Source organism: Pinus tabuliformis, chromosome 8 (genome assembly GCF_031772625.1).
Source record: "Pinus tabuliformis cultivar Carrire ecotype Pingquan chromosome 8, CPIR1, whole genome shotgun sequence".
Taxonomy (NCBI): domain Eukaryota; kingdom Viridiplantae; phylum Streptophyta; class Pinopsida; order Pinales; family Pinaceae; genus Pinus; species Pinus tabuliformis.
In genome coordinates this window covers 67,073,142-67,095,344 of record NC_142294.1, presented here as the reverse complement: position 1 = coordinate 67,095,344, position 22,203 = coordinate 67,073,142, and positions in this window count along the sequence as shown.

The following is a 22,203-nucleotide window of genomic DNA, read 5'->3' as shown; positions in this document are numbered from 1 at the left end:
AAGGAAAATGAACTCCAAATTAAAGCATTCCACTTGAGTTGGAAAGTAGACTCAGAGACCTTTTCAACGAGCTATCCTGCACCTGATTTGGATTCTAGGAAGTGCCCCAAAAGCAGGTGGAAAGGCGTGTTATGCATAGGGCTCAGGCGCGCTACGCATCAGGGTTTTTTGGCACAATTTGTTTTTTGGCTCAACGCGTAGCGCGCCGCGCGCTACCCTTAAAATTGGGAGGTCCAAATCACGAAAGGTTTGCATTTTTGGATTTTTCATGATGAAATGCACCTGCTAAGCCACTGCCAAGGCATTTCATCAAGGTTTGGGTCCCCAAAACGTCAAAAAACATGCAAAAAATGACCTCACTGCCCCTTTTTGGACACACAGGTAGCAGCCTTGGGAGAATGCACTTTTGGAGAGGAAAATGGACATCAAATTGGAAAATTACACTTGTGTTGGAAAGTAGACATCCAGGGCTTTCCAACAAGCCAACCTGAGATCAATTTGGATGCCAGGAGGTGCCCCAAAAGCAGGTGGAAAGGTGCGCTACACGTAGGGCTCAGGTGCGCTACGCATCAGGATTTTTGTACAGTTTTCACCTTCCAGCTCAGGAATTCGGCTAGTTTTGACTATTTTGACTTGTGATGGGATTTTTCACCCTCCTTGATGTAATTAATGGAACTTTATGTTGACTTGACACTGATTTACTTATTCTAGATGATTCATTCATAAAATAGCAAAAATTTAATGAATGAATTGGTTTCCAGCTTATAGAGGCAAGTTGTTTTGACTGCCTAGATTGTAGTACTTTGTTTAGAATTGGTTGAAACAACTCCTAGGATGATGAGCTTGACCCCTAGAGGCAAGGGAATGTGTTAGATTGCCTATATTATGTATTTTCTCAATCATTTTCAGAGGTTGGAGAAGTTGGACTCTTGGGAATAGCTTGATACACTATTGTACATATTTTCTCTGCAATTTTGGCAAAGGATAGGCCAGGGTTTTGCAGCACTATTTGGGATTCATGTGGAATTATGTGTTGATGGTGTGTTTCTCTCAATACTTGTAAGTTGTGTATGTGTACCACTTTCCTTATTTAATCTTCTACAATTAAACAAATGAATTGTTAAGGTAGAATCCATAAATTTGCTATGCTCTGCCTTTAAATTTGTTTAATTTTCCATGTTTTCTTCAGTTTAAGGAGAATCATTGAAACTTCCTTGCTCTCCTTAGCTCCTCACCTGTCAGATCTATTCATTCAATCACTTTAAAGGCATCAAAACAATCGCCTATCTTGCCCCAAGTAAACCTCTCCAAAAGTTGTGCTTCATCCCCACACCCAAAATTGCCTTTCCCTTGAATTCAACAAAACTTCAAAAAATAAATTCCATAATCCTTGTACTTCATACCTAGCCTAAAATTAGTCATCAATTCAGTCATCTCGAGCCTGTTTGATTACCTTTTTCCGAGATTGACCGGAGAGAGCCCTCTCCTGTCCTCGTAGGGCTAGCTACGAGGATGAGCTTGGTTTCATGTTGCCTCGAGTTTTACCTTCCTCAGCCTGAGGTGAATTCGAATGCTAACATAGTGGCGACCATACTAGGGAAGAATAAATGGTTTGCTTGTTGATGTCATTTTTTTTATAAGCTACAGACGGAGCCTGAAGTTATGCCAGGTAGCCTTCGAAACGCTTTTGCTTTGCATTAGCGGAAGTAGATAAACGCTGCTTCAGTCAATCTCTGGTCTAGCGTGTAATCGTGACATCTAACTTGTTGATTGCCCCAGTACATGTATTAAGTTTAGATCTGATTGTTGATGGTGGACAACGATCAGACATTGGCAATGCTGAAATCATTCACCTGGTGATTCCAAATCATTTTCAAGATCAGATCCAAAGACTCCACTGGAGGATGATCCCGACCAGCAAAAACATGAAAGGACAACACGGACAGATCAGGTATTCAAGTTGGAATTTCATCCAAGACATTTTTTTCTTTGTCATCAATTATTTCTTCTCTTTTCCCAAGAATGTCAAGAAGGCTTTGCAAAGTATACTGTATTTGAGAAGAGATCCTCAGCCTGCAGTTGATTCTTTCCCTTTGAAGATTGTGAATACCAAATATTTGCATGCCTTTGAGCTTGATCAGGATCCTTTTTCCGAATTTTGTGATGACCATCTTCAAATTGATGAATCTCAAGAGACCAAGACTGATTCTATACCTGTTGTACATATCCCTACACCTTGTAAAATTCCAGATCGGTATAAACCTCTTGTTTTACCTTCTGTTCTCCATGCTTTCCCCAAAAACTATGATCTATACTTGCCGAGGTTCGATGGTGAAAGTAAGAATGTCAACGCTGAGCAACATGTGCAGAATTTTGAATCTTTTCTAGATCTTTTTGAAGTTGATCAAGAAGATGTCAGTATAAGGCCTTTTGCTCTTTCTTTGCAAGCTAAAGTGAAGAGTTGGTTCAAAGCCCTACCTGATATGAGCATCTCAGATTTCCAGCAGTTCGTCAAAGTTTTTCTCGACATGTGGATGATCGGGCATAACCTTTTCTTGATTATAGAAGAGTATAACCAGCTGAAAAGATTGCCAGGGGAGACAGTACAACAGTTTTCAGCCAGATTTAACCAAGTTTATTATTCGATGCCAGTTGATATAAGGCCTACTCCTAGATCGGCTCTCTTGCACTATCCGGGTGCCTTTGATCCGGAGATGGAGTTTCAGCTGAGAGAAAGGGATATTGCAACACTTCACGAGATGCAAAACAGTGCAGTAAATGTAGAGGCTCGTCTGCTGATCCGAAGGGCAAGAATGAAGGAAGAAGAGATGAAAAACATAGATCCGGAAAAATCAACATCTCTAGAGGTGAAGCTTGACATTTTGGTAAGTATAGTATAAGAGATGATGGACAAGATCAACGCAAGGAATGATTATGATGTTCAAGCTCATCGCTCGCTGATTGAAGAAGAACAAGTTGCTGACCCAAAACATTTTGTTTCTGATCCCAGTTGTCATAGTGATTGTTTTATAGATCATTGTGAAGAAGAGAGAGTTGTTGATATGACGTGTATGTTTGATGATGAATTGCCTCAGTTTGATCAGTATGATGATGATTATGTTCTCCAAAAAGAAGCTAATCTTGCAGATGAATCAACAGCTAGTTTGTGCGAGGAGGAAGTTCACTTTCAGCAGCTCGAATACAGTGATCAACCGATGCATATGAGCTATGACAATGATGAGGAAAGTGCAGCAAATTTTGAAGTAAGTGAAGGATATTTGCCTTTTTGTTTTGATTCGTTTCAGTTCATCAGAGATAACTACCATGCAATCAGAAATCAAATGTCAACAAGTCTTGATTTGAATCATCTTGAGAGCAATGAAAATTTTGTTCAAGACTTCTCATATTCAGATTTGAAACCCCCGAAAGCCATTGGTTGTCAAGTTGCAGCTGAAGACTTAGAAGTGGACACACATGATTTAATGATTCAAGGTGACTCCGTACCATTCTGTTTTGAATCATTTCAGTTTTTGAAGGGTAGATTGCATAGTAAATCTTCAAATGAACAACCTATAGCAAATCAGCAATCTCTCAGTGTTAATGTTGAGGATGAGATAGATAACAAAATTCTTGAGCAGCCTGTAGCATTAGATTTGTAGCCACCAAATGAAATTGAAGGGCAGATTATAGATGAAGCTGTAGAAGACGAAATACATGATTTGATGATGCAGGAAGATTCTATACCCTTTTGTTTCGAAGCATTTCAGTTTATAAGGCAGAATCTTCGTAAAATCTCTCAAGAAAAAGATGATCAGCTAAAAGGATGTCATACATTTTCAATGGATACATTACAACAGTCTTTTCAAGTTTTCCATGATCCAATAGCTGATGTTTTGGATGAGGTTTGCAATCAAAGTCTTTCTCCATTGACTACATGTGAGCTTGAAACATGTGCTGACATGAATTTGATCCGGCAGCTGGTTTCTTTCTCATTTTCTGCAGAGGTCTCGTCACAAGGCTCAGATCAAAGTTTGCATTCATGGTATGAGGAAACGAGAAGTAATCCATTACATGAGCTAAGTTCTAGTGTGCTTGAATTTCAAGATCCTTATGCAGTGTTTTTGGAGGTGGATAGAGAATTCATATCATTCTACGGATCTGTTTCCAAGTTGTCATGGGAGTTTCCTTTCAGTAGTTCTCTCTTGTTGTTCATAAGTAAGAACTTGCGGAGAATTCGAACAACAGACGGGATACTTACTTGGTTGCATTGGTTGTTTCATTTCACTTGATCAGGTGATGAATGAAACTGTTTGAGTAGGTTTTGATGAATAAGCTCCACTTTGAGCATCATTTCTAGTTTGTCGGTTGTGTTTAAGTATTGAGTCAGTTTTTAGTTGAGTGAGAGTCAATTTGTGTCATCCGAGTCATAGTTTTCAGTCATGCATTTTAGTTTGAGTTTTTGACTCCATTGCCCAATGGATAAGGCGCTGGTCTGCTCTCCCAAAGATCTGTCGTTCTTGGCACCTCCAAGGAGCTACCATCCCCATTGGAGTGAATGTTAGTGTCAGCCTTTCCAGCCTTCCTCCAGTGATCAAATATGCTCTTACAAAGTGGTCTCATAGTGTCAAGGTCAAATTTTGTCATTTCAAAGAGTCTTCAAGCAAAATTTGGTCACTAGGCATTAGGTCTAGGGTTTGCTTTCGCTCCTTCTAAAGTTCTCCAAATGTCAATCCATGTCATCATTCTGCTGAGTCTATCATCATTCATAGGGTTTTCATTATCATGTCAGTGTCTAATGAGTCATTTTACACCTTGTTCATGCTTTAGTTGCGCTTAGGCAAGGTCATTTCCCTCTCCTAGGGTTTTGAAAGCTAATTTCTCTTGGATGGTCAAATCATTAGCAAAACTTGTATCCAGATGTTCATACACCTTCCCCTATCTTTCATGTACCTTATCAAACACTTCCCATCACTGAGATTCCCCAAATTCCTCGTTTTTCCACAAACCCTAGTTTCTTGCTACAACCTGGCAATTTTCTAGGTTGGGCCTGTGTTTTGCCCTTTTGGACCCCTTCCCCTCACTCAATCTCTGCAATTCCACTTTCCCCTACTTCCTAACATCCCTCCATACTTCCAAAAATTTCCCCAAGAATTTAGAAGTCCCTTATCCTCTTCATTTCGCTTCATTTCGACAGAATCCCTTGTTCCACACATCGGGATAAGTTTCACTCAAAAGATGTTTCGGAGCAATAAAAGATTAATTTTGGAAAAATGAGAGAGGTTTTTGTCCACGACATGCCAAAGAAGAAAAAACTCCCTCACTATTTACACAGGTGTCATGGTTTTATAGAAATGTCAAAAATACAATCGCCTCGGGAGAATTGATGCACCTCTGAAGTGACCTTGGGAAAATCAAGTTTTCTCCTAGCTTGGTTGGCCAAATGACTTTTTTAATGAGTCAAATGATAAGTAGACACAAGGGTATTTCCAATGAGCTATCATGAGCTCAATTTGGAGTTGAGGAAGGCATTCAAAAGTTGATTGCAACAGCACTCTGCCTTGAGGCAGCCTCATTTGGCACATTTTGACCAGTCTTGGGAGATTTGATTTTTGACAAGGAAAATGAACTCTAAATTGAAACATTCTACTTGGGTTAGAAAGCAGACTCAGATACCTTTTCAACGAGCTATCCTGCACCTGATTTGGATTGCAGGAAGTGCCCCAAAAGCAGGTGGAAAGGCGCACTACGCATAGGGATCAGGCGCGCTACGCATCATGGTTTTTTGGCACAATTTGTTTTTTGGCTCAACGCGTAGCACGCCACGCGATACCCTTAAAATTGGGAGGTCCAAATCACGAAAGGTTTGCATTTTTGGATTTTTCATGATGAAATACACCTGCTCAGCCATTGCCAAGGCATTTCATCAAGGTTTGGGTCCCCAAAAGGTCAAAAAACATGCAAAAAATGACCTCACTGCCCCTTTTTGGACACACAGGTAGCAACCTTGGGAGAATGCACGTTTGGAGGGGCAAATGGACATCAAATTGGAAAATTCCACTTGGGTTAGAAAGTAGACATCCAGGGATTTCCAACACGCCAACCTGAGCTCAATTTGAATGTCGGGAAGTGCCCCAATAGCAGGTGGAAAGGCGCGCTACGCATCAGGATTTTTGTATAGTTTTCACCTTCCAGCTCAGGAATTCGGCTAGTTTTGACCAGTTTTGACTTGTGATGGGATTTTTCACCCTCCTTGATGTAATTAATGGAACTTTATGTTGACTTGACACTTATTTACTTATTCTAGATGATTCATTCATAAAATAGCAAAAATTTAATGAATGAATTGGTTTCCTAGCTTATAGAGGCAAGTTGTTTTGACTGCCTAGATTGTAGTACTTTGTTTAGAATTGGTTGAAACAACTCCTAGGATGATGAGCTCGACCCCTAGAGGCAAGGGAATGTGTTAGCTTGCCTATATTATGTATTTTCTCAATCATTTTCAGAGGTTGGAGAAGTTGGACTCTTGGGAATAGCTTGATACACTATTGTACATATTTTCTCTCCAATTTTGGCAAAGGATAGACCAGGGTTTGCAGAACTATTTGGGATTCATGTGGCCTTATGTGTTGATGGTGTGTTTCTCTCAGTACTTGTAAGTTGTGTATGTGTACCACTTTCCTTATTTAATCTTCTGCAATTAAACAAATGAAGTGTTAAGGTAGAATCCATAAATTTGCTATGCTCTGCCTTAAAATTTGTTTAATTTTCCATGTTTTCTTCAGTTTAAGGAGAATCCTTGAAACTTCCTTGCTCTCCTTAGCTCCTCACCTGTCAGATCTATTCATTCAATCACTTTAAAGGCATCAAAACAATCACCTATCTTGCCCCAAGTAGACCTCTGCAAAAGCTGTGCTTCATCCCCGCACCCAAAATTTCCTTTTCCTTGAATTCAACAAAACTTCAAAAAATAAATTCCATAATCCTTGTACTTCATACCTAGCCTAAAATTATTCATCAATTCAATCATCTCGAGCCTCTTTGATTACCTTTTGCCGAGATTTGCCGGAGAGAGCCCTCTCCTGTCCTCGTAGGGCTAGCTACGAGGCTAGGCTTGGTTTGATGTTTTCTCGAGTTTTGCCTTCCTCAGCCTGAGGCGAATTCGAATGCTAACACCAGCCAAGAAATAGAATGAGCTACCCTTCATAGCCATAGATGATGTGATTTTTGAGGTACTGGAGACATGGCTACCGAAGTGGTACACCTTAGACATCGCGATAGCGGATAAGTCTTCAACGTAGAAGAGGAAAGAGGAGGCCAAACTGTGCATGGCGCAATTGGCAGAAAATAGAAAGCAAGAAGTAGCGGCAGCAAAAGCGCAGGAGGCACGAGACACTACGCAGACAACAGCTGAACAAAAAAAGGCTGTAGCAGTAGCAACACAGGAGGTAGCTAAGAGGGTGTGCAAGGTCCAGAAGTCGCCTTCGCATGGGCAGGAGAAAGATATGGAAACAAAGGAAGAGGAGGGTAGTGAGGACCCACAAACAACGTCAACACAACAGAAGCACCATTGCCTGAGGGAGCAAAAAGGGCTGCGCAAGAAGGTCAAAGCATCAAAGCTCTCTATCGACCCGATCACCCTTACGAAGGGGGATCTGCACGACATAGGTGAGACGTGTTGAAAAGTGTGCAACAAGAAATGTAAAAATAGAAGTTGCTAAAAATAACAGTTTGGCCAATGAGCCTTTTGGACACCTTGGGTGAGAGGTGAAACTGGTAAAAATAGCATCTTCTAAAAATAACATTTCTGGGTCCCTTCCTATTTATAGCAGTCCCTAGTCTATCTATAGGAATTAAATTCGAATTTGGTCTTACCAACAGTTTAAAATATTAATTAATTAATTATCCATGAGTTAATTGGTTAAGGAAAAGAAAACTTGAAGTCTTTGTGAGAACATGCAATAATTTCTCCACTAATTGGGGAATGTGTCCTTGATTTGCTCCACTGATTGAGGAATTAAGGATGAGTTCTATATTGAGAGGATCAGTTGACTTAGTTTAACTTAGTCAAGTCCAGTTAGATTAATTTAACAGGTTATTAAATTAATGAGATATAGTTTGTTGATGCTTGCATGCATGTGACAATTATTATTTTCAGATAACTGAGTATTCTCTCATGGATAACTAATGCATGCTAGTTCAGACAGAGACCCAGTTGAGATTAGATGGAGAGACAGAGTAGTGTCAGTTGCTAGGATATTTCTAGTAAGTATTCCTTTCATGCAATAGGAACTAGAGTCCTCAAGTATTACGTAGTTGGACTTGAGGTTGACAACAGGTATGATCAAGGCATTTTACATGTGTTTTGTAATTGGACCCCAATCAAAACTGCGAAAGGAAATAGGAGCTTGGACCTGAGGTGTAGCCTTTATATACAGTGCTAGGTAGTCCATGAGCTTCATCATCAGAGTACAGAGAAAGCAGGATGGCTTTTGAGTTGATTCTTTTTGTATGTTGTTGAGGATTTCCACTTAATTGATAATACAATGTTGGGGTTTTATGCTGGTGCTTTCCCCAGTGATATATTCTATGTTATGTGTGATTGATTCCTTGTTATCAATTTTATGTGTTCTTATTGATGTTTCTCATGATCGATTAAGCTTCCACTAAATTGTTTGTAGATGTAGATCAAGTGTTTTGCTTTAGTACATTGCATTACCAGGTGATCTACAGGTGGGAAATTTCTACATGGTATCAGAGCTAGCTGATCTGTAGAATAATTCTACATGGTATCGGAGCACAGGTGATCAAGGAAGAATAGTATACAAGAAGGAATTCAAAGTTTATTATTTGGGATATAGATCTCAAGTTCTTATCACATCTATTTTACCGATGGCGTTTTATGGTTTGAGGCTTGAGTATGCCCTTGATTGCAGTTCAAACTATATATCTTGGAAGGATCGCATGGAGGCAGTATTGGAAGATAAACGCCTTAAGGAATTCATTGATCAAGAAGTCCCTAAGCCTATTGATGTGTTATGAAACCAGCTCAAGAAAAGATAGAAAAGATAGATCAACGCCTTAGAATTCAGCCTCTTCGAGGGGGCAACCTCCTTTACATTACATAAATGAACAATTCTTAGATGATTCAAATGAAAAAACCTCATTTCTATATATAGGAGTCTAAGGAGTCACAATATAATCCAGCCAACCTAACAATAATAATATAAAGCCACAAAAATAACAATAGAGGGATTCTATGGGGCACAGTAATAACAATATGGGGGCAATAGGGGCACAACAATATTAATAAGGGGTATAACTACAATAGTAATGGGGTAATCACTAGTATTATCAGGACCCAACATGCCCCTCTCCTTCAAAAAAGTGTTGTCCTCAACGCTTGAGTAGTTCTAGATACTTCTGCATAAAATTCTCATCCTCCCATGTGGAATCTTCAGCAGATAAGTTCTTCCACTTGATAAGATACTCTAAAATTGAACGATTTCGTAGCTGTCGAGTTCTTGTTTCTGTGACTGCTTCCGGTTCCAATATAATTTTTCCTTCCTCGTCAAGTTCTGGCAATATTGTTGGAACTGGGAGCTTGTCGCATATAACCTTCTTTAAACATGAAACATGGAAAACGGGGTGCAATCGAGAAGCTGCAGGAAGATCCAATTTGTATGCCATAGTACCAATATTTTGCAACCCTTGTACAGACCATAATACTTTGGTGATAATTTATTATCCTTCTTAGCTTGCTTGAGGGACATTTTCTTATATGGTTGTAGCCGTAGGAATACCCAATCACCTACATCAAAACTTTTTTCATTGCGATGTTGATCTGCCTGTTGTTTCATTCTATTATGTGCCAACACGAGGTTATCCTTTAAGAGTTGGAGGACTTGTTGTTGATGTTCGATGTGATGTTCCACTGCCTGAACCTTAGAATTTTCTCTTAAATATGATGTGATGGATGGTGGTTGATACCCATAAAGTGCCATAAATGGGGTCATTTTTGTTGTTGTATGGAAGGAAGTGTTATACCACCATTCAGCCAGAGGCAACCATTTGACCCATTGTGTCTGTTTATCAGATACAAAGCAACGAAGATATCTTTCCAAACATTTGTTTACTATCTCAGTTTTCCCATCAGATTGAGGATGATAAGATGAGCTATGAGATAACTGAGTACCAAGACAAGAAAATAATTCTGTCCAAAAATTTCCAGTGAAAATGGGATCTCTGTCACTTACAATAATCTTTGGGTTTCCATGTAGCTTTTGAATTGTTTCCATAAATGCATTAGAAACTGTACTGGCTTTAAATGGATGTGATAATGCACAAAAGTGTGCATACTTGGTAAGTCTGTCAACTACCACCATGATGACACTCTTTCCCTCAGACTTGGGTAAACCTGTGATAAAATCCATTGAAACCTCCTCCCAACGTTGGCTTGGAATGGATAAAGGTTGTAATAGACCCGGTGTCTTAATTGTTTCAACTTTATTTTGTTGGCAAACCAAACATTCAGCCACAAACTTTTGAATATCTGATTTAAGGCCATCCCAAAAAAATTCCTTCTTAACCCTGTGGTAAGTTTTTAAAAATCTTGAGTGCCCTCCTAAGGGAGAAGTGTGCAATTCCATAAGAATCTTTTGTTTTAGCTAGGAATTCTTACAGAGGTATAAGAGATCTTTGTACCATAACGAATCATTTTTCCAGCTAAATGTACCAGACGTATTGAAATCTTGTTGTAGCTTTTGAATAAGTGCCCACACTTCTTCGTCATTCTTCCATTCCTCCCTTGCTTCGTTTATCCAATCTGGTTGGATAATAGAAATGGTGCACAACAATGCTTCCACATCCTCATCCTTTCTTGAGAGTGCATCTGCCACCACATTTTGCTTCCCTTTTTGTAGATGATTTCAAAGTCATAACCCAACATCTTTGTGACCCACTTTTGTTTCTCTTCAGAGGATAATCTTTGTTCTAAAAAGTATTTAAGGCTATCATGATCAGTTTTTACCTTGAAGTGTCTTCCCATTAGGTAGGGTCGCCATTTCTTAAGTGCATGGAGTATTGCCAACATTTCCTTCTCATAAATAGCTTTTCTTAAAAACTTTCCCTTGATTGGACGACTTTCAAAAGCAATGGGTCTTTCATCTTGCATTAGAACAGCACCAATTCCATTTCCTGAAGCATCACATTCCACAATAAAGGTTTTTGTGAAGTCTGGTGTAGCTAAGACCTGTGCTTGGCACATTGCCTCTTTAAGATGTTCAAAGGCCTTTGTTGCTTCCGGAGTCCATGAAAATGCATCTTTCTTCAATAATGTTGTTAGAGGTGCTGCTATTCTCCCATAATTCTTAACAAACTTGCGATAATACCCTGTCAACCCGAGAAATCCTCGCAGATGCTTTATGGATGTGGGGATTTTCCATTCCTTAATGGCTTTAATTTTGCTAGGGTCTACCTTAACTCCTTCATGAGATACAATATGACCCAAATATTCCACCTCCTGGACTCCAAAGAAACATTTGGATCTTTTTGCATATAATTGTTTCTCCTTCAATAGTTGTAGCACCTTGTCAACATGTTCAACATGATCCTTCCAAGACTTGCTGTAGATTAGTATATCATCAAAAAATACTAACACAAATTTTCTAAGGAATGGTTTGAAAATTGAATTCATCAAACCTTGAAATGTTGAAGGTGCATTGGTAAGGCCAAAAGGCATGACCTTCATAATCACCCTCATGAGTTCTAAATGTTGTTTTCAGAATGTCTTCAGTCTTCATTCTGATTTGATGATATCCTGAATGAAGATCCAACTTGGTGAAGTAAATTGATCCATGCAATTCATCCAGTAATTCATCAATGATAGGAATGGGGAACTTATCTTTAATAGTGAGCTTTTTGAGCTCCCTATAATCCGGACACATGCACCATGATCCATCCTTCTTGTGCACCAATACTACTGGAGCAGAGAAAGAACTTTGACTTGGTTGAATTATACCAGCCTCTAGCATTTCTGCAACCATACGTTCAATTTCACTCTTTTGGACATAGGGATATCTGTACGGCCTGATGTTTGGAGGAACACTTCCTGGAATCAGATGAATAGCATGATCATGATCACGCATAGGTGGGAGACCTTTGGGAGTCTCAAATACCTTGGAATGATTGTCCAGGACTTTTTGGAGATCTGGAGAAATAGATGATTCTGATGTGGAAACATCTAGCGAGCATAATTGTGCAATTACACCTCTTTGCTCCTTTTTTAGAAGCTTTGTCATACTATTAGAGCTGATTATCTTTTCTGGTTTCCTTGCAATACCCCTTAATTCAACTTCCTTTCCTTTCGTAGAAAATTTGATGAAAAGTTCTTGAAAATTAAAAGCTATTGTACCCAGGGATTGTAGCCATTGGACTCCTAGTACAACATCAGCACCTCCCATTGGAATGGAAAGCATTGGGCTAGTCAATACATATTCTCCCATGGATAGCTTGATATTATGGCACTTTCCAGAGAAATTTATTGTTCCTCCATTTGCAATCATCACTTGACACTCTGGTGCTGGATATAGGAAGCAATTCAATTCTTTTGCTACCTTACAATGAATAAAATTGTGGGTGCTTCCTGAATCAATCAACACTATTACCTTTTTCTTCTTGATTTGTCCTTCTATCTTGATGGTTTGAGGAGTGGTAATTCCCGCCAATGCATTACAAGATATGGTCGGATTTATTTGTTCTTCATCTAGGCTTTGTTCCTGGAGTATATCCTCTTCTTTTGACCTTTCTTGCTCCTTTTCTTCTTCCTCTTCACAATCTATGTAGAATAATTTCTTCTCAGCACACTTATGACCTTTAGTGTATTTGCTATCACAATTGTAACAAAGCCCTTTTGCTCTTTTTTCTTCCAATTGTTGTGGTGTCAACCTTATAGGTTGTGGAAGACTAGGGGAAACAACACTTCCGTCTTTATAGTTGTGAGTGGTATGCTTCCTGGTTGCCATAATTTTGCTTTCCATTTTTCTTGCTAACCTGAATGCCTTCTCTAATGAATCAGGTTCCCAAAGGCGAACATCATGTTGGATATTATCCTTTAAAGACCCTATGAACACATCAATCCTATGCTCCTCTGGAATATATTTTACCCTTATGTTCAATTTTTGAAACTCCTCAATGTGCTCCATTATTGAACCCTTTTGTTTGAGACTTATCAATTGGCTAAAAAAAGTGTTGCTTTTTGTATCCTCATAATGTGCTATCAATTCTTTCGTAAAAATTGCCCAAGTGATAAATGGTTTACGAGAGCAAAGCCATTGATACCATACAAACTGATTTGGTTCCAAATATAAAGTTTCCATACGTACCTTTTGTGTGTTTTGCACATTATTGAGATCGAAGAATTGCTCCATCTGTAATATCCATGTGGCAGGATCCTTGCCATCAAACTTCCTCATATCGATTTTTGGAATATGGTGAGTCTTCGATCCAACATTAGCATCTATGGAATCATGATTAACATTTCTTTTGTTCTCATCATGAGTTTCCTTTAGTACCCTTTCACCCTTAGGGACCATTTCTTGTAGCAACTTATTCATATTTATCTTCAATTCGTCCATGTTTATCTTCAAATCTATCTTCAAATCATCCATCTTAGCTTCCACGTCAATCATCTTAGCTTCTACACCTTTCTTTAAACAGTCCATCTTAGCTTCTACACCTCTCTTTAAACCATCCATCTTAGCTTCTACATCTTTCTTTAAACCATCCATCTTAGATTCTGTTCCTTTTTGTGCAAGGGACAGTTGTTGCACTTGGTCTTGTAATTTTGATATATCATGTTGCATTTCTTCCTCTTCTTCATGAGTCATGCTAGAGCTTTCAGGTTCCTTACTAGGTGTTTTCATTTTCTTTCCTCGGGGCATCAGTTACCGATAATAATGCTCTACTATGCCCTTTGAATTCCTTCAAAATAAATTTTCAAACCAAGCTTAAGCAAAAATTTAAGAAAATATACACACCTTTTTTCACTTTGTAGGAGCTCGATATTGCCTCTGATGTATCTCTGTACTTTCCAATCATCTAGTTCTAAATTTGTGAGCTGTAGTATCCCTCTGTGTCCTATTTCCAATGCCATAAGTCTGACCCAAATTGGATTCTCCAAGGAAGAGTTATGTGAAATCTCCCACAGTGACTTGCTTATAGACTAGTTCAGTAGAGCGAACTTGTACGACGTGCCACGAGTCACTGTTTCGACCTTTGGATCTGAAACATGCATACAAGAAACTAAACTCTGTCCTCTTTCTGTAACTTCTTACGAAATTTCAATCCGATCCTCAGAGAGAAAGTTATGATGATTTTCCCCAGGTCACCTGTTTTGAATGTAATTCAGGAGTCTGCAAAAAGACCAACTTCCTCAGATCATATCTCCGCAAATATCATGCGAAAAGCTGTGAAATTTGGAACCAAGGTTCAGCGTGATTTCTTCTCAAATGGGTTTTTTTTGCGACTTCTGAAACGTCATAGAAAAAAGTTATAGCGAAAATGCCACGATGACCTGTTCGGAGCAGCGAAACCCTAGAATCCAAAGCTCTGATACCAAATGTTATGAAACCAGCTCAAGAAAAGATAGAAAAGATAGATCAACGCCTTAGAATTCAGCCTCTTTGAGGGGGAAACCTCCTTTACATTACATAAATGAACAATTCTTGGATGATTCAAATGACAAAACCTCCTTTCTATATATAGGAGTCTAAGGAGTCACAATATAATCCAGCCGACCTAACAATAATAATATAAAGCCACAAAAATAACAATAGAGGGATTCTATGGGGCACAGTAATAACAATATGGGGGCAATAGGGGCACAACAATATTAATAAGGGGTGTAACTACAATAGTAATGGGGTAATCACTAGTATTATAGGGACCCAACATGATGCTACTCAACTGGTGGAATGGAAGAAGTGTGTGGCTAGAGCTAGGAGAATTCTCTTGGAGGGAGTGCGAGATCACATTGTCTCAAGCCTCCATGGGAAGGAGATGCCGCATGCAATGTGGAAAACATTGAAAGATTTATATCAGAATAGCAGTGATCAAAGGAAGCTAGTGTTGAAGGACAAACTTTGAAAGATCAAGTGTGAAAAGGATGAGATGATCTCTATGTATCTGACCAAGCTCATCACATGCGGGGATGAGCTTGCAAGTGTAGGGGTTGTGACAGCTGATGATGATATGGTGAGTCTAGCACTCCTTGGCCTTCCTAAGAGCTGGCATAGATACCAAGACTCGGTTAATGGAAGGGAGAAACTGTTAGGTTGGGAACGACTATGGTCGAATTTGATGCAGGAGGAGATCAGATGGAGCACCAGAGATGGTTCTTCATCCATGGAGGATGAGGAGAACTATGCCTTAGCGAGTAAGGGAAAGAAGGGGAAGGAGAAGGAGAAGGTTTCTCTTTCCAAATCTAGTTCTTCCAATGGTAGGAAGAAGGTTGAAAATTTGAAAGTGTGATGCTTTCATTGTCATGAGGTGGGCCATTATGCTACAAATTTTCCATAGAGGAAATCCAAGAAGGGACCTAGGGAAGGATCTGAAGGTGAGGCACTTGCTTCACAGTTCAAGTTGGATTTCACATTCTTCACATGCATAGTTTCATCCATGGTGGGAAGTGGTTGGTTTCTTGATAGTGGATCTTCTTTCCACATGATCGACGATGAGATTTTGTTTAGTACTTTGGAGGAGAAATATCTCCAAATACTCATAGCGATGGGTAATGATGAAAAGTATAGTGTCTCAGGTGTAGGCATGGTTATTTTTTAGATGGAGCATGGAGCTCACCTTACCTTGACCGATGTCAAGTATGTACCAAGAGTGAAGAGAAAATTGGTGTCGATCGCAATGCTGGAAGACAAAGGCTATGATGTAGTCTTCAGTAAGGTAAAGGTTTTCCTTAGACACATCATCACTAGATAGGTGAAGAAGATTGGTTCACGGGACAAGAACCTGTATGCTCTTGAGGTTCAAGATGCATGCAACGCATTTAGTAGCAAGGAAACTGATGGAGACTTGGTGGTTGAGATGGAGGGTATGTTACCTCTCAACATGTAGTGCCAGAAGAAGCCTCAGACGATTGTGGAGGAGCCACAGTTGGTGCAACAGCTTTAGGAGGTTGTGGAGCAGCCACAATAGTGGAAGTTGAGTGGAGATCGAGTAGAGACATCTACTCATGCAGATGCCTCCAGTAGGGTGAAACTTCGATCCAGGTGGGCAGAGGGATCACATGCAGCCATACCTCAAGGTAGGAGGTGGGGAAGAGGGGCATCATCCTTGAGGTACCCAACCTCTTGGATGAGACCTTGCTATGGGAGCCCCCATGTGGAGTAGCAGTAATTGACTGATTGGGTAGAGACAGATACAGATGGTGCGGTAGAGAGAGGTATAGTGCAGGGAATCCTAGGACAACGCAGAGCATGTAGGTTGCAGCAATGCAAGAAGCACAAGTGTGTTGCACAGTTAGGGTAGCATAGAGAAGGGTGCAACGATGCGAGATGCATGGAGATGTTGCAGTACCGTAGAGGTCAGAGAGGGAGCACTTATCAGTAGCAGGTAGAGCTTCAGTATCAGAGTATGGTTCTAGCCCAACAGAGTGGTCAATTGGGAGTTTTTTTTGTTCTGAGTGTTTCTAGAGCAACCACACTTGGTAGATGTGTTGCATGTAGAACATTCCAAAGTTACAGGATTGGGTTCGAGAGGAAGCCTGTCATGTTGATAGGGAGTGTTGAAAAGTGTGCAACAAGAAATGTAAAAATAGAAGTTGCTAAAAATAGCAGTTTTCCAATGAGCATTTTGGCCACCTTGGGTGAGAGGTGAAACTACTAAAAATAGAATCTTCTAAAAATAGCATTTCTGGGTCCCTTCCTATTTATAGCAGTCCTTGGTCTATCTATAGGAAGTAAATTCGAATTTGGTCTTACCAGTAGCTTGAAATATTAATTAATTAATTCTCCATGAGTTAATTAGTTAAGGAAAAGCAAACTTGAAGTCTTTGTGAGAACATGCAATAATTTCTCACTAATTGGGGAATGTGTCCTTGATTTACTCCACTAATTGAGGAATTAAGGATGAGTTCTATATTGAGAGGATCAGTTGACTTATTTTAACTTAGTCAAGTCCAGTTAGGTTAATTTAACAAGTTGTTAAATTAATGAGATATAGTTTGTTGATGCATGCATGCATGTGACAACTATTATTTTCATATAACTGAGTATTCTCTCATGGATAACTGATTCATGGTAGTTCAGACAGAGACTCAGTTGAGATCAAATGGAGGGACAGAGTACTGTCAATTGCTAGGATATTTCTAGTAAGTATTCCTTGCATGCAGGAGGAACTAGAGTCCTCAAGTATTACGTAGTTAGACCTGAGGTTGACAGTAGGTATGATCAGGTCAATTTATATGTGTTTTGTAATTGGACCCCAATAAAAAATGTGCAAGGAGATAGGAGCTTGGACTTGAGGTGCAACCTTTATATACAGGGCTAGGTAGTCCATGAGCTTCATCATCAGAGTACAGAGAGAGTAGGATAGCTTTTGAATTGATTATTTTTGCATGGTGTTGAGGATTTCCACTTGATTGATAATACAGTGTTGGGGTTTTATGCTGGTGCTTTCCCCAGTGATATATTTTGTGTTATGTGTGATTGATTCCTTCTTATTAGTTATATGTGTTCTTATTGATGTTGCTCATGTTCGATTAAGCTTCCACTAAATTGTTTGTAGAAGTAGATCAAGTGTTTTTCTTTAGTACATTCCATTACCAGGTGATCTGCAGGTGGGAAATTTCTACATCAGAGCTAGTTGATTTGTAAAATAATTCTACAAGACGGTGCACGACGTCACCTCCGAGGCCCTCCAGAACTTCATGTAGGAGAATCAGATTGTGTTGGGGGCCCTCCAAGCCCAGAGGGTTTGGTTTGTTCCAAGTGTGAGTTCCTTCCCGCAGGTTACTTCGTGCACTTTCCTGGCCTTCGTGCCATGATATATTCTCTTTCACACATCCCTAACTAGGGGCTATGGGGATTCCACGTTGCTGGTCCAGCAATCTGTGCTATTTCCATAAATCACACCCGAGCTATTACTTATCTTGTTATACCAAATAGTTATCTTCACACAATCATATTTACTTGTTTAGCACATTCATATGAGTTCGCACAGTAAATAAACAATAAACTTGCAATTCATACTCAATAATACATAAGACAAGAAAAGATACACAGAAATATGGTAAAACTTCTCTTTATTGATTGTTCCAATGTTTACAGACTTGACCTGCCGTGCGCACTCAGCTACAGGGGTCCGTGCACTTAGTTGCGGAATACTAGGCCTCTGCGCACTTAGCTATAGAGCCTTCTCCTACTCTATGACCCAAAGACACATTTTATACTTGACTCAATGCTTCATCAATTCCCTCTTCCTTCTCCTCTTTTCTTTTCTATACTTAGAGCCTTGCTCTATTTATACAATCCAATGGTCTGCGGACCATGGGTAGATATTTCAAACCGACATTATATTTCAAAAACAAGGGCAGACAATCCTGTGACTCTATTATGACTTCGCGCTCTGTGCCCACAAATTGCAGAGTCTTTACAATGGACTTAGTCAAAACTTGGGCATTAAGCCCCAAAACATGCCTTGGGGGGATTCCACGCCCAACACAAGCATAATCACTTAAACTATTGTCTTTCCTAAGCTTCAAAACATGCATCAACAAGTGATTCTTTTATAACCAGACTAGAGAATTAATAGGTGGCATGTGAATGATAATGAAATGGGTGGGACATGGGGGGTCTCAAGGTCAAATTCCATGGGTAAAAGAATAGCAATGATGAGAGATCACTACATATTGGGCATACATATGTGAGGAGGGAGTAATCATGGTTACATGACTTACCCCAGCCTTTGTTTTCCACCCCTCTTTATTTACCTTTTTATTTCTTTTATTATTTTTCTTTGTATTATTGCTCAAAGACCCAGGGAATGAGACAATGTTGCAAATGATGTAAAGCAGTTATTACCCCCTTTAGGTGGGGAAGTTCATCACTGACCAGGGGTTGGGATGTGCATAGGTTCCTTTAATGATGTGGAGGCACTCATGGGCCCTAGGAACCAGGGTGATGGCCATAATCATAGGGGGTAGAGCTTATGTTTGGCTTTGCCCATGTGCTATATCAAATGTCCCGACCATATTTTTCATTTTATGATATTTTTTTTTTATGTTTCTTAGTTGTGGGCGTGATATGATTTAACTTTGATTTTAGCTGCATCAAAAAATAGGGAAATTCTTCTAGGCTCAACTCAGATAGATGGACAAAGGGAAGGGGTTGTTCTAGTGCCTTGTGGACCCATAGAAGGAAAAATATGAAATAGGTCTCATAATGTGTAGAGGGGAGTGAAAAATGTGAAACATGAAAACACAACCACACTACCAAAAACAAGGTTTCCCAAGTAGTTCCCTTATTGAATCCATAGGCCAATAGGGGAGATCCCATAGGGCTAGGATTGAATATTACCCCCCATTTAAGATGAGAGAACAAAACCATGGTAAAAAATGTTCCTTCTTCCAAGTTACTCAATAATCCATCCCCAAATTTCCCAAATTAAAACCAAACATAAGCACCTAATTGCACAATGAAAAACATACATTTTGGATCGACTTCCCCACATTCTAACATGTTAGAGTCCTATAGTGATCAGATTCATAATTTTTAATTGGCTAAGGTTAAGCCTTGTAATATTGTAGATACCTTTTCTTTCTACAAATTTTTCCCGTATTAAAAAATAAAAAATGTAAATAGGGTATGTCCTAAAAGAAATATCAAATGAAAAAAAGAATAAGAAAAGTCAAAAAAATGAAAATATATGAACTCCAAAACAAAAATAGATCATGAAAGTTTGCAAGTCTGAATGCCACTACTATTTTACTGCTTTACTGTCTTAAATAATTGTTGTGTGTAGCTTGTCATACATGCCACAACCCATGGTAGTCAAACTACTTAATCTTGACTATTCCATGCTTTGAATTTTATGTTTGTAGTTAGAGAATAAAATCTAACCAAACAGCTTAATCTTGGCAGATCATTAGATAGGTAGAGAAAATAAAAAGGAGCTCATTTTGTTTAATCTGAGCCCTTGGAATATATAAGGTTAGAATTAGATAGTTTAACTTACAAAAGAAAAAGGAATGATAAGGGTCTACTAGCCTAAATTCACCCAAATAAATGAAAAAAAAATGTTAGGGTAAGTAATGGGTAAGTAGAAGAAAGGTTGATGAAGTATAAAGTTGATTGGACAAAAGAACATTTATTATGCTTAATCATATCTTTCACTATGCATGAGCAATTAAGAAAACAAAAACACTGGTTTACAAGTTGATTTAATTAACTCCCCCTCATTCTTTTCATCCCTATACTTACTAATTTCCCCATCTACAAGTATGTTCTAGTACTAAAAATCCTTCAAGTCATAAAGGCTCATAGCATTTCTCTAACTTTTTGTGGGACCAAATCCTCGGCTTAATGACTTATGGACATCAAGTGTTAGAATTCCCTTCACAAAATTCATTTCCCTTCATTACCCTAATAAATCCCCTTTTCCCAAGGTTAAACTCCATTTTCCTATGAAAATTAAACAACCCCATGTTAAATTCCATTTCATTCAAAATACCCACAAAAATATTATATCCTAAGCATAAGTGCATGTGAAGAAAATGTGCAAATATTACATTATGCTTAGGGGTATGTTCACTCCACTCATTTCATTTCATATTATTTTTTTAACATCATAAAATAGCTCCTGATATGCCTTTTCCCATATATAAATAAATCCTATATATAATACCCCAACCCTTAGTTCAGATATAAACTATATTTTTATCCCATACCTCAGAAAAAACCCTCTTAACTTGCCAATACTCGGTAAAGTTAAGATAATCCCTTCATTAAACCTTGTCTGATCATTTAAATCCATATTTAACTCGTAAATAATCCAAAACCACCATGGATTAAAGCCTCGGGCCCCCCGAAACCTTTGCCCATTTCATCTATGCACATCTGTCACCCAATTTTTGTCCTATCATCAGTGCCCAAATCCAACTATCCACAGCCATATCAGGTTCACTTGATGTCTGACCTTTACCTGCCCGATAAAGTGATTTTTCCCGGGCCCCCATCTGCTACATGTCAATCATTAACATAGATCAGAAGACTTCACCAAGATACGCCTCCTTCATCAAAGTGGTGCGATGGCTTGGGAAACCACCTCCCCGCCCAACCTGAAAAACTGCCCATTGTTCATTTGTAATTTACCCGCAAAAAAGTGACTGTTGTTCAATAAAAAGCCCGAGAAGCCCTATTTCACCATTTTTTGCTTAATTTCTTTGTAAACCTCTACAAACCATTGTGACACCTTCAAACGTTGAAATCGCCAATTGACCTCAATTTCACTCCTGAAGAAGTTACAGAGGGCCCAATCAAGCGCTCAATCTATACCAGAATCCATCCAAACTTTTGCAGTTGCCGACAACACTAATTTGAAGCTAATTCACCCGAATTCCAGGTATTTGAAGAGAAATTACAAGACACCCTTTCAGTTTCAAAACGTTCAGTCTTTAAAGTGTTTTAATTAAGTAAAGTTAATTGAAATTACTTTAAAATTAAAGTGTGTAACAAAACCCTTCTAAAAGCTTCCAAATTGCCTTCAAAACCTCTAATATAAACCTGTATTGCCAAATTCAAATCCACAAGAACTGAATTATGGCTACCCCCATCGCCATGGATGTCAGACCTGTCACAACCCCCCATTTGGACCTTGACCACCTTCCCTTGGCAGACAGGGATTTTCAAATCAAAGACACAAGTACCTATACACTCCCGCTTAAAATTCATTGTTTAAGTAAGGATAGATATCTAAACCATACTGATGACATTGGCCTTTGGGAGTCAAATTTCCCAAATACCAGTTTCCAGAAGTACATGTCTTTCCTGAAATTGTTCATATGTGTCATGCTTGTTACATTCCCAGTGAAAGAGCTATAATGTCCCCAGACCAAAAGGTCTTGTTTACTATTACAGTTGAGTCAATCAATGAGATGTTGCAAGTACAACTAGGTCCAAACCTAATTCGACTCTCCAT